The following is a 14975-nucleotide window of genomic DNA, read 5'->3' on the forward strand; positions in this document are numbered from 1 at the left end:
TAAAGATAAAAAATATTTTATTAGGTACTAAAATTAATTCCTCTGTCTTAATTTATGTGAGGCAGTTTGACTCGACATAGAGTTTAAGAAATAAAGAAGACATTTAAAATTTGTGGTCTAAAATAAGTCATAGAATATTTGTGTGGCTATAAATCGCTTTAGTAAGGGTAAAATAAGCATTTTAAAGTTAATTCATTACTAAATGTAAAATACACCATTATTTTGGGTTGATTAAAAAGGAAAGTGAGTCTTATAAATTAAAACAGAGGGAGTATGAAAGAACAAATAAGGCAATAAAAACTTAATAAAAATTGAGTGGCTTGGTTTATGACCGGCGTTTCAGCCATTTCAACCTATGTAACTTTTCAACGGATGAATAACTCGCTCATTTATTAACTGAGTTCATTTTAACTAGTCCAAATTCTTCTCTGTCCCCTCATTTTGACAACTCTCACTACTAGAAATATAACTATTTTCTATTGAAATTTTCTACTGGAACTTGTCCAGTGGCTATGCATATTTGATTGAATTAGTGGGAAAATAAAAATAGTCATGTAAATATTAAAAAACTTTAAAGTGTTTCACTAAGAATATGTTTTTCATCATGCACTTTTCAGTGAGCTGGTTCGATGGAAAACGAGTGAGAAAATTATAATTTATAACACAAATTTTCTATTGAATATATTAAAAAAAATCCTCTATGTTTAATAGTCCCTATAAATACCTTTACTTAGAAATTTAGTAGGTATACTAAGAAGCAATCAAGACACATTTGTGTCCTTAACTAAACCAAAGAAATATATGTTTCCTTTTATTTTTTTATAGGTAAAAATAAGAAAATGTCTACCATGATGCCATGCTCACCTTATCTGTTTTATCAAGTTTAATATTATGTGTAATACCCCAAGTTTTCATGTTCTAAACCTTCCAAAAAATAGCCCATGAGGTTAGCTTTCCAGTGCATCAAGCCTCATCTTAGTCTGACGTAATGGCAAAAAGTAGTGGAATTCTTACTTGAGATCCAGTTACGACTCAGCGTAATGAATCGTTACCACTCATGATGAGTCAGTACGAGTGAGTTGTAACCACTCTTGCGAATCCCTTCTTGTTGAGCCCAGTAACTTTTATCCCTCAATACGACTAGTAATCAATACCTGCGAGTCGTATGGAGGGACTCATAGTCACATCAGTGTGTGTGGACAAGAACCCTCTCCAAGGGTTATGGGTCTATCATACAAATCATAACCTAACCTTATGAGTCTTTACATGGACATATGACCTAACCAGTTTATGACCCATGGCCTCATCTTCTAACTACGACTCCATCCTATGACTCATAATTAGTCATGACGAGTAGTAAGGTGGCAAGTCGTAGTAATCCAAAATGTACCCTAAATACTAAAATCTCAGGCTATGACTCAGACCATGAGTTGTAACAAGTCGTTATAAGTCGAAAGTTGAGTCGTAATGATTGGGGGTATATTTTCCTGTACGTTTTTCAAAGTGCCTTTATGTATTTTCTCACTATCATAAAATCCAAATCCATATAGATTTGGCTTCATAAGGGGTGGTATAAAAGACTCCAAAAGCCTAAAATCACGACATAATCCTCAATTTCACCAAAGTGAGTCAAGAGGGATGATTTTCTCTTTTTCCTCAGGCAATCAAGGTTTCTAAAGAACAAGATCAATTTCAAATATTTTCCTAAAGATTTCACTTAAGTTATGTGGGGTATTCATCAATGGGTTACGTTCACCCATTGAGACCCAAAATCCTCTTTTTGGTTCAAGTATGAATTTTATTCTAGTTATGATCCAGTTCAATATAATTATTAAATTCATCCATGTTTCCTCATTAGTTTTACATTCAAGCCATGATAATAGTTTTAATCTATGAGAATCATGATCATACATGATTGAAGCTCCAAAACCCTACATGTTCAGGCAATACTATGTTAAATTCTCAAACTATGCTTTAAACTATATAAAAATGATAGTTTTCCAAGGTTAACTCATTCCCATGTTTACATTCATGAAATTTATCAAACTATTAAAATGTCTGCTATATGTAGTTGTGATGATGAGCAGTTAACTGCAAGGGACCAGGTCCCTAGAAATGTAAGATATAGTACAGCTGGCACGCGTAGTCTGCATAATTTTGTAATCTTGTGAAGCAAATTTGTAGGTGCTATTTTTTATTGATTAGGACAGAGAGTCCAATAATCTTTCAACCCTAATCATCTTCAACTATCAAAGAAAAGAGAGGCCTCTTCATCAACCAGTTTTTGACTATTAAAAGGAGCGAAGAGAGGCAATAGAAACCTCATTTTGACACTTCTTGAGTTTGTAGCTTTATGAGAGCTTAAATAGAAAATTGTTCTTGAGTGAGTACTGATTTGTAGTTGAACTACTCATGCTATAAGAGTAGTGTTTTGTTTTTATAGAATTTAGGTAGACTTACCAATGTTTGTTACTGATTATAGTTAATCGACATAGAGGGTCTTTGGTCGAGTTTCCAAGATAATTTTGTAGTAGAGTTGTGTCATGACCCGAGTCTACCCCTAGTAGCAACAATGGTGCTTATGATCATAAGTGATCATGATCTGGTACCAGTTGTGCGCACTAAATAATATATTGATAATGAACATGTACGGAAACAACTGAAATAATTCATAAGGTTCAAAAACTAGGAATGCGATTTAAATCATAAGTTTGAACATCTGATGACATACTAAAAAGAATGATCAAACCACTGAACTAATAAACTGACTAACTGTCTGAATGATGGAAAATATCTGAAAGCCTCTAAACTAGTTGAAGAGTTGATGGGACAGGCCTCAACTAACTCCAAAATAAACTAACTAAAATGAAATACGAAAATACTGAAATAACATCACAGGTCCTCGACATATAAGGACTCACCACAACTGCCGTTTCTAATAAGCTAAACTATCTAAGAGCGGTCAGAAAACTAAACATCCAAACCAATGATACAAGATATCATAGAACGAAGAAAGTATGCAATCAGTACTTTGAATATACTGGTATATGAGATAAGGTTAGGCTGAAATACATAGGTTCATGTGCATGAAATAATGACTGACTGAATAGCATGAGATAACTTATGCATAAATGTGTGAAAACTATAAAATCTAAGAATGGATGACCAAGCATATAACATGATACTGAAATAGTCTATAAACTAAAATATTGAAATATAGTAACTGAATAACTAATGAACTATATGCTATGGTCAAGAAAACCTAAACTGAACTCTATAATGAATACTAAACTGAGACTATAGGAGGTATCATCTAACCGACATGCCCTAATTTAAGCAAAGTGGGGTCCAACCTGTAACCCCAGTTGGAGGGTGTCAGTAGTGTGCCACGAGTACGAACAATGGCTGTGTGGATCCACTAAAATAATGTCCTGAAGGACTAATGAGCCACCATCATAAGGTAGGTGCTCTAATGAGATATGTGTTACACTCAACTGGCAGGTAAACACTTTATCAACCTTCAACTGGCAGGTTGATATCTCTAACCTACGTTGGCTATGTAGTTCTGAAAATAAGGGACTGCTATTAAAGGTCACACCCTCTACTAGTAGGTGATCCCCTATCCCTGGGTTCTCTCGGTGCTAAATCTTACTCCCAACTGAACTGACACTGATTACTGGACTGAACTATGCTTAACTGAACAAACAAGTAATTATAGATAACTTGACTGAATGATAATGCTCATAGTTTATCTTAAATCAATTTGAAGATACTAAATTTATGTAAAAAACTAAGTATCAGGTGTTCATAACCCACCAGCACTGAATAAAATAACAATAAGGACGTATGAAGCTTTAAAACCGATAATAAATGATCATTGTTCAAAACTCAAAATTTAGACATTTCATTAAACACATGTGAGTCATGAATTTAAGCATGGGAATGCGTAAAGAATGTGATTGAAAACATAGTTACAAAACTAAAACCATAAATTAGGGATTTAACATAAGAATTTTAATACATAAATTATATAAGGGCTCATTTCATCGAAAAACACTTGTAACATAATGTGTAATCAAAATCAATAACAATTTTATGGAGAAAATTCATCATAAACATGTAACAACTCATAATTTGATATTAAAAGGGAATTCTTGGACTCCATGGATGAAAAGGGCCTATGGATGAACATCACACATACGTTAAATCCTTAAGCTTAAAAGAGAAACATAATCTTGATGTTTTTCTTAAAAGTTCTTGGAATTTGGAACTTAATTTGATGGTTTTCTTGAAGAGGAAGGAATGAAATTGATGAACTTGGGGGATGATTAGTGTTTTTTTAGAGGAAAATTAGAGAAAATAGGCATATAATACCCTAACTAAAGCTTTAACTCATGTTTTTACGAATTGGATTGAGGGGAAAAGACTCAATTACCCTTTAAAAAAATTAAATTCATAATTGGAATGCAATTTAAGAGCTCACTGCGATGTGATAAAGCGCTCATCACTATACCCACTACGATGCGCCACTATCGCGATGAGTTTCTGGAATCAAAATCCAAACACAACCCTTTCCTTGTCTGAAAAATCCAAAACTTCTCTGAGATATGCTCCTTACACCCCTGAACATGAATTAACTTAAAAACTAACATCTTGGGGTTGGGAAGACTCGTTTAAAAATCCTTGAAGTTAAGAAGCCAAAAATATGGCTAAGACCCCAACACTTGGTTAAATTTTTAGGCTTTAAGCCTCTTATACGTGAATTTAGGAGCTAAACTAAGCTAAGAAAAGTATGGGGTATTACAAGTTGCTACATGTGAAAGGATATTAGAGGTAGGCAAAAATCTAGAATATAATTAGGAGGTTGATTATAGAGTGTATTTCTTGAGGTTCTTGTGAGGGCAAGCCATGGTTTTTTCCTTTCTGGATTTCCACGTAAAATCTCATATTCTTACTTTCTTGTACTACCTTTGCTTTTACCAGCACCTTGTAGTTGCTTTAATATTCTTTTGCTTGTGTTTGACTTTGAGGAACCTGGTCCCTCACAGTGTGGTGCAACCCCCAAGGGTTCCAACAATTGGTATCAGAGCAGGGTACACACTAAAATGTTTATACCAAAAGTGTTATGGTCATCATAGCTGCTATAACTAAACTAGGGGTGGAAAAAAAACAAGCAAAAAGGGAGAGAGTTATGACCTTGAAAGCTTTTGAGTCTGCCCCAAGCAAAGAAGACTCTAATGTTGCACTTTTAGTAACAAAAATTGTTAGAGCTATAAAAAGGGGTGGTCACATAGCAAACGAAATGATAAGATTGAAGACTGTAGCAAAAATGTTAGCTCTGACGCATTCATAAGAAACTACCAAATAGATAAGAATGATCAGGTCCCTGAAAATTCAAAAAAGAAAACTATAGCAAAGTATACAGTAAAGCAAGATCTAACAGCATAGGGAGATTCTTCTAGTAAAACAAATGAAGATAGGAAGATTGGAGATATATATAGGCTAGCAATGGAATATAATCCAGTTATGTACGATACCTTGTGTTCATTCATGGCAAACTCAGAAGATGAAGAAGAAAAAAGGCTAACCCTTTTTTACTTAAAAGATAACCTACATAACTACTCTATTAAGAAGATAAAAGGGTTTGCTGATGTGTTTATAGACTCTATATGTGAACTAATTGCTGAGAAGAATGTATTAGGGGAGAAAGTAGAGAACTAAGAATATGAGTTAATTTCATTCACTCACTAAATCTCTGAAACTAGAGAGTTGTTCATAGAGATAAAATTAAAAAATCAGAGTTTAATAAGTAATTTGAATAAAGTTAATGATAGAGATGAAAAGGGGAAGAAAGAAGCTTCATAGATTCAAACTAATCTTGAAGAAAGACTAGGTATTCTTAAAAACACCTAATGTCTGCACTTCACAGAAATGAAAACTTAGAGAGGGGCATGTTCCACTTGAAAGAAGAATTGAAAAAATTACTTAAATGGACTATTTCCTCACTGATCCTCTCTAACTTGACTAATCAAAGTGTAATTGATGGTAGGGGTCTGGTCTATCAAAGAAAATTCAAACCTTTTGAGTGTAAAGGAAAGGTTGTTTATCATACTAAAAGCAAAGGGCACGAACTCATGTGTACTTACTATAGAAGAGATGGACATTTGAAAGAAAAACATCAGCACTGTCTTAAGGCCAAATTGAGGAGTAATGAATATAGTCATCTGGAAATGCATATTTAAAGAATTTCAGGTCACTGAAAAGGGTTAAGAGGAAGTCATCACTGCCTATATGATCCTAGAAGGATTTGATCACACCATTATCCTCTTACTGGGAACTCAAACTTAAGTAGGTTCCCAAGTCTAACTTTTGATCATGTTTATAGGCATGAGAGGATTAGAGTCAGGAATGGTCTGTAAATAGTATGTGCTCTAAGCTCAATATTTGAAGACCTGACTGGATTCTCTCTCAAAATATTTCTAGATGGAAGTATCTCATTGTGAAAGAGATAATTTCAAGGGACTTGGTACCAAATAAATTCATATTAGGAGAAGAAAATTGAGGTAGAATGAGTGAATTAAAGCCTGGGACCTGGTCCTTAAACTTGTTCTAAAAGAGCAAATTGAGACTGGAGTGATCAAAATACCCTGACCTAATATCTAAGTCAATGTCACTCCTAAAAATTGGCTATGTCAAGGTGAAAGGTATCCATGATAGTGTAGGTCCATATTAATCTAACTCATTATCATAGCTTCATAGGTATACATCCATGCGGACAACTTTGGAGGAAAACAGTTGAAGTAATCACAAGTTGAAAATTCACTCAAGTAAGAGAAGGAATTGGTCCTATCTCTTAGGTGAGTACCAAAATAATGTGCCTTAAATTTTTTTTATAAAAATTCTATTTAAAAAGGTCACATTTTCTATCTCATATAAACAAAAGTTATCAGTACGGTTCAAATATGAAGAGACACACCGTGTCATCAGACGCATCTATTTAAAAAGGTATCTATTAAATGTCAAACGGTCTTCTCTTCAATTATAAATTCAAATCCTCCTATTCTTTTCTCAATTATCTCATAACATTATTCTCTTCCTGAAGCTAAAATGGTCCTTTTCTTTTGCTTCTCTAAAGTTCAAAATAGCTAAAAATTCATCTTCTTCAAACCCCATAAAAGAGTCATCCACTAATCATCCTCAAGAGTCACAAAATCTTTACCCATCAGTCCTACTCTTGATATCCCTGAAACCTTAAGTGAACAAACTTACACTAATAGTCTTGCATCCATCAAGAATCCTGTTGAGTTAGCCTTGGAAGATATGAATCAAGTCCAAGAGCTTTATCAACCAGAAATTCCCCCTCCTCAAAAGAACAAGAGTCCTCTAATGACCCATAAATTCCTATTCATCTTGAAGAAGTGGTAGGTTCTGAAAAATAAAAATATTTGCCAATATTGGTTCCTCTAATGGCTCTAAGTCAAACTCCATCTTTGCTCAACTGAGTGATGATGAAATTCTTATAAAGAGATATGATCCTATTAGCAATATGGACTTGGGAGTTGAGAATCTACTTCTCGATACTGGTGATCCAAATGAAAACTCTATAAGTATTGAGAATCAATCTTAAAGGAATAGAATGAAGAGACATGGAATGAAGGGGGGAGGGTTATTACCTCTAAATGAGAAATATGAAGAGGATGAGAATAATCAACCTCTGAGTTGGAAAATGAATAGACTAAATAAAAATAAAAGGAAAAATGATTGATATTAGTGTACAAGGTACTAGATCCTATTCCACTAGAGGATCTAAACAAAAACTGCTTGCAGATTTAATGAAGAAAAGGAAGTCTTCTACTACTAAAAGAAGAAGACTTAAGAAAGTTGTCTGTAATACCTTGAAAATCTAGATCACTATTAGAACCTTGCTTCAAGATCATGAGAAATAAATTTCAATGTTTTGGTAGTTTTATAAGAGAATTGATGTATATTAAGTCCTCAAGTAAATCCTAGCTATTAGACAAATCAAAATACCTCTTACCGATTAAGTTCTTGAGAAGTATGTTGCCATAGTCAACTTTAAATGAGATTATCTTTAATTCACTAAGAATTTTGAGCTCATTACCCACTAACAGGTAGATAATTGAATTAGCTTTCCAACGATACCAATTCCACCTTAATCTGATACCTGGGTGAGAAGTTATGGCCCTTTTAGTAAAAGTCAGTAGTTCACTTTGATAATGCCGCATCGTGGTAATGGCCAAAATAGTAGACGTCCTTTTCTAGTGAGGTGACGCAATTTCACCATGTCACGGTGATGGGCAAAATAGGGCTCGTCCTTTTCTAGTAGCCCAACACAATAGCATTGCATCGCGCCAATGGTTAAAATCGCGCTCGTCCTTTTTTTAGTTAGGCACCACGATAAGCATCGTATCGCGTTGAGTGTCAAAATTGGGCACCCAGTTCTGAAATGATTTTTAAAGGGCAATTTAGTCTTTTTCCCAAGCCCCAAATCGTGAAAAACATTGAATTAAACATATTCTAAGCAGAATATGCTCATTATTCATCAAATCCTTCTCAAAGAAAACTCTAGGTTTAAATTTCAAACTCTAAGAACCTCCAATTTCCACTATTCTTTTTCCAAGAAAACCCATAATTCAAGGTTTCCAATTCAAGATCTTCAAAAGCACAAATAGGAACTCAAAATCAAGCTTCTTCATCTAGTTCATCAATTAAGGTATGTGGGGGTTTTGAACATGGATAATACTTTCATCCTTGTTCCCAAAACTAGTTTTAATTTCAAATTTACATGGTTTTACATGAATTCACATGAATTTCAAATTAGGGTTCATACCCAATTATTTCTATTTGAATTGTATGTCTATTTTACACATTTATGTTTGTGAAGTGATTTTAGATGTTTAATAAGGATTGAATTTCATTATTATGACTAGAATTGTACAAGAACTCCATGGTTTTGACTAATGAGCATGATTCATGATAATTTGACATGAGTTTGAAATTGGGTTATTAGGCCCTAGCTTTGATAATGATATTCCAAGAAATTATACTTTTAAGCATCCCATGATATGTTTATAATTAGTTTTAAATCAAGATTTGATCTTTTGATCCCTATGGAATTCACTTCATAGCTTGAATTTCAGTTAAAGAAAATAGATGCATAATTAGCTTTCAGTATGAATCTTTATGTTATTTTAAGTGAATTTCCTATAGAATGAGCATACAGATTAAAAGGAGAAGTATTTAGCCCCAAGCAGGAAGTGTGGATTTAGTGCATCCTACTTTCTTAGAACTACCAGCCAACATAGGTACAGATTTAGGTTAAATCCATTTCTATATGGATGAAAGTTACAGATGTGATCACTTAGCTCAGGTTATACTCCCTGGCAAGAGTATGACATCTCTCCCCAATGTTAGGTTTTCCCTTTAGGGGAACTAGATATTGGATACTATGATAGCTCATATAGTGTATGTCAGTTTAAAGAACCTCCCTATAGCCTAAGTCCTAAACAAAATAATAGTTCAATTTTTTTAGAATTAAATATGATGGCTCACCAGCATAAGTGATTTCGAGCATCTCTATCTACATCCCGATAGTTGGTGAGTCCTTATGGTTTGAGGATCCATTTATTCAGATTCTTAGCTTTCATAATATTTTATTAGTTATTTACAGTTCAGCTCAAGTCAATTGGGGGTCTGTCCCAAGGGCTCTTTAGTTCTTAGTAGTAGATATTTGTCGAATTGCTAGCTATAGTTCAAACTTCCAGTATTAGTTGTTCAGACAATATGTTCAGTTGATTTCAGCTCAGCTTAGATAATTTAGTATTTCAGTATTTTTACTTGTTTAAGTTACCTTGATATGAGTTGAATACTTAGTAGAAGGCTTACAGGATTAGCTTGAGACTACTCGTAGTCTTGAGCATCGTGTGATGTTTTGGGACCCATTTCTGGGGAGGTACACTGTCATAGCAGAGGAAGCAACTATTGAAGTAGTAAAGTTTAGATAAGATGAGGATATTAACACTGATACTGTCATTGCATATAAAATTAAAGTACTAGAAGTTAATGGTGATAAGAGTACCAGGTCCTCTGATCCAAATTCTAGGAGTCATGGTTGATGTTGGGTGTATTTATGCATTCTAACATCCTTATTCTAACCTTTTTAGCCTTGTTTTGGGGATGATTTTATGCTATAATGATGTATAATGAGATAAATGTGTATCAAATTTTTAAATCATGTGTTTATGATGTTAAGAGTGAGTTTCAAACAAGTTTGTACCTAAAAGATTCATTTAGAGTTCAACCCGAAAAACTAGTGTTACTAGCTTAAGCTAGGCGCTTGTCTAGTTGATTACAGTGGATTCTATTGTGTTTAAAGTGTTACAAATAGTTTTTATGTTTATTTATATGTGAAACAACTTTTTTTATAATGCTCAAGGGTCAATTGTATCAAGCCAAGGGTCAAAATAATAAGTTAAAGATCAAAGTGAAATTAGCTTATGCTTAGCTCGTGTTTCTAGTTCGCCGTGTTGGATGTTGTGTTGTTTTGAGCTTTGAATTATTGTGTTTAATGTTATAGTATTCTTTGTTAATGGAATATTATTATATATTAAGGATATACAAGCTTCAAATAAATTAGGAACAACTCAAAAAGGCTCGGAATGGCTCAACGAAGGCACAATACGCAGATTGATGCACTTTTGGACCCATGGAATGACTTGGGCGCATTTGGATAGTAGGAGTGGCCAATGTACGTGTTAAAAATACCAATGGATTCATAGTAGGCTCAAAATATCAACCAATAGGCGCGTGATGGTCCTAAAGGCGATTAGCATGCGGCACGCTCATTTCGGTGCTCCTTTGCCTTAGAAATTTTTTTAAGACAATTTCCAGAGAGTGGATGCAATTATCATGCGACGCACGCTTCATTCAATAGGAATAGAGCATGCGATGCACGCTCCACTCGATACCTATGCATTTCAAGCTAAATCGACTTCTATTGGGACTTGGCTTACTCCTATGTTATAAATATATGTTGTATCACGTTTTTACATACTTTTGTAAGTATTGAAGGATTAAGGAGGCTGACACAACTTTTTTTTAGGGTTTATATCTCTTTAATTTAGTTTCTTTCATGGTTTGTATCATCAATTCAAGGGATTGGATGATGAATATTTCCATTAAAGGCTAAAACACCTTTTCGGGGTTAAGGTCGTGACTTCTTTCATTTTGAATTAAGTTTGTTAATTTGCTTATCATTATTGGTTGTTTATTTATTCTTGTTTTAACTATTTTAAGGATTAGCTACCCTTAGACTATATCAATTGTCAACCTTGTGATCTCGAGAGAGGAAATAGGGAGATATAACATGGGAATAAGCTGAGTATGGTTTGTGTTTCTTTATGAAACAAGGAATTCAAATTAGTATCTAGGACAGTGATGTACTTAGATGCCTTACTTGTTTCACACGTAGGATGATATTTGTAAAGAACTTAAGTAAACTATTACATCCCCACTCAACGATGTAGGTGTAAGGTCCAACTTAGGTAAAGGATTAGAGGTTGGGAAACCATAATTATACAATTAATCGTACGAATCAACAACCACAATAAGAAATTTAATAAATGAAGTTCAACAATGTAGTATGATTATTTGTAAGCCTAAACCCTGGGCTACTATCCATATATTATCCTAAGTCATTACTTGTTTGCATTAGTTTAGTTTAGTTTTAATTTACAACTTTAAAACTCTATTTGTTCCTCTCCTTAATTGGTTAAACTATAATTGGATAGACGGTGAACGTAAGTCCCTGAAAGATCGATACTTGGGATTCCTTGAACCCACTTTACTACTTGATAAGACCAGTACACTTGCGTATGCGCTTGGGTGCTGTCAATGGCATAAGAAGAAAGAAACACGTAGCTATAAAAAAAGTGTCTAAGGGACCTGGTCCCACGAAGAGAAAGAGCTAAGGAATCAAAGAAAAGGAGAAAAGAGGAATAAAAAAAGGTTGTCCCTAGATAAGTCAGGAATGTTATCTGGAAACTCAGAAAGTATTGACTAGAAGAGTATTTGATCAAAAAATCTATGAAAAAATAGGGATAGTAGAACTGGTTGAGTATGTGAGGCATTAGGGTTGGCTTCACCTACTTGAAGAATCAGCCCCTATGGTGTTTGAAAATGAAGCTAGAGAGTTTTAGTATAACATGAACTTCTCTAAAGATGGCCTAAGCTTAACTACTTAGGTGCAAGGAAAGTATATCTATCTATATAAAGAAGCACTGGAAGGATTTTAGATGTACCTATTATGGGAGTAAAATCTGTTGTGAAGGAACAAACTACCACTGAATTTATGATTGAAGTATCAAAAGTGGGTAAGACTTCAATAGCTATGGTGAAAAAGAAGTTTTTAATCAGTGAGTTTTAGCTAGTCTATGAGTTCATCAATAAGGTTCTGTTACCAAAATTAGAGAAAAAGACCATTGCCTTTGGTGTTGATCTGTTCTTAATAGAATGTTTGAGTAAATTTGAGTTGATAAGCTTACTAGCACTTATGATAGAGCACATAAAAAAAGTAGTCTATGAGAAAGAAAGAAAGCATGGAATGCCTTATGGGTACTTCCTAAACAAGGTGTTTGATCACTATGAAATAATTTGGAAAAAAAGGACCCCTGGAACAACTAAACTGATGTTTAGTCTAATAACCTTAGTGGAGAATGAATGCATTGAAGGAAAGGTTGTAACGGTGTCCCAAGTATCAGAACTCTTGGTTCCTTAAGAAAATTTGAACAAAGAATTGGAAGTGTTAAGGATTCAACTGGATGCAAAGGACACTGAAATAGTCCATCTAAAACTGCAGAATTAGAAGATGTCCTCAGAAGGACCTAGTGCAACTGAAGAACTAGCAACAGAGAATGCAAAGCTCAAAGAAAAAATTATAGAGTTAACTAGTGAAGTCCAAAGACTGAATGCTAAAGTAAAAGATCTCACCAAACAATTACTGGACGCTCATACTGCTGCAGCTGATAGAATGGACATGTTGCTAAAATCATTCTCCTCTGAACTCCCTTCTACCTGAATCCTGTTGTGTCAGTCTCTTGAGTCAGTTTTAAGTTCCTATTCTTATAGTGGCCTTTGGAAACAGTCTTTTTATAGTTTTTTGGTTCATTGTACTGATACTGGTCTTATTGGATAATGAATGAATTTCTTCTTGTGTGCTTCAATTATTTTCTTTACTTTAAGTTGTTCTTCATGTTAGTGTTGTTCCAGTTTCCATGAGTTAATTAGCGTGTACTTATTTTTACTCTTAGTTTACTATTATTCATATTCAATGATGACAAAAGAGGGAATATTGACTTCATGTGTAAGGTCTAGGTATGATGTGTGATGTGCATGGACCACGTACCATGTAATGAGGATGACCATGTACCATGAAATGATGATGTCATGTGTGGCATGTTAATAAGGGGAAGAAGAGGTTTTTGCTGCAAATGATAACTAAGGACCAGGTCCTTGTATTGTATGATGAAGGAATCATGATGATAGGGGGAAGGAAATATTCATCTTCAGATGGTAATCACACTGATTAAATGTGATGAATGTGCAATAATGCTCAAAGTTGAATGGTTGGTTTGTCATCATCAAAAAGGAAGAAAATTGTTATATGTAGTTTTGATGATGAGCAGGTAACTGCAAGGGACCAGGTCCCTATATGTGTAAGATACAGTATAGCAGGCAGGCGTAGTCTGCATAGTTTTATCATTTTGTGTAACAAATTTGTAGGTGTTATTTAGTACTGATTAGGACATAAGGTATGATGTTTTTTAAACCCTAATCATCCTCAGCTATAAAAGGAAAGGGAGGCCTCTTCATCAAGCGATTTTTGACAATTAAAAAGATAGAAGAGAGGAAGCAAACCCCCTATTTCAACACTACTCAAGTTCATAGTTTTATGAGAGCTTAAATAGAAAATTGTTCTTGAGTAAAAACTGATTTATAATTAAACTAATCATGCTATAACAGTAGTATTTTCTTTTGAGAGCATTTAGGTAGACTTACCTTAGTTTGTTGTTGATTAGAGTTAATCGACATAGAGGGTTTTTGGTAGAATTACCAAGATGAGCTTGTAGTAGAGTTGCTACAAGTTAAAGGAGCCTAGAGGTAGGCTGATATCTAGACTGTAATCAAGAGGTTAATTATAGCGGATTTCTTGGGGTGCTTGTGAGGATGAGCCATGATTTTTTACTTTCTGGGTTTCTACGGGAAAATCATGTATTCTTACTTTGTTTCACTATCTTTGTTTTTTCCAACACCTTACAGTTACTTTAATATTCTTTCGCTTGTGTTTGTCTTTGAGGGAATTGGTCCCTCACAGTGTGGTACAACCCTCAAGGGTTCCAACAGTGTCTCATGTTTGGGTCATTGAATTATGACTTTATTTCAGTACTGTTGGGTTATGAACTCCCGATACCTATATGTTTACTTATATTTCAGACTTTTCAAGTAGTGAGTCAATCAATTCATGATTTTATTGTTATACTCAGTATTATTTCATGTCAAATTATTAGTTTTACATGTTCATGATTTCTTCAGATTAGGCATGCACTGTCAGTTTTAAAATACATCATGTGAGCAAATCAGTTATCAGTGTATGCATCAGTTAGTATCTCAGTTTCTTTCAGTTAGGAGTAGGATTTAGCACCGAGAGAAAAGTATGGGTTCAACGTATCCTACTTTCCAGAAACTAAGTGTCACCGTAGGTTTAGAGGCTTCGCCAGAGAGAGTTTTCCTTTGCCCAATATGGGCTCAGTTTAATGATCACTCCAGTTCAGGTTCTACTCTGATGGCAAGAATAGAACATCCCTGCTCCATGATATCTTACATGATTTATGTCGGTTATATGATAGCTCCCATAGTTTCACTCAGTTTATCTCAGTTTAGATTTGCTTGACCAAGTA

This window comes from Capsicum annuum, unplaced genomic scaffold (assembly GCF_002878395.1).
Source record: "Capsicum annuum cultivar UCD-10X-F1 unplaced genomic scaffold, UCD10Xv1.1 ctg1715, whole genome shotgun sequence".
NCBI classification, from domain to species: Eukaryota; Viridiplantae; Streptophyta; class Magnoliopsida; order Solanales; family Solanaceae; genus Capsicum; species Capsicum annuum.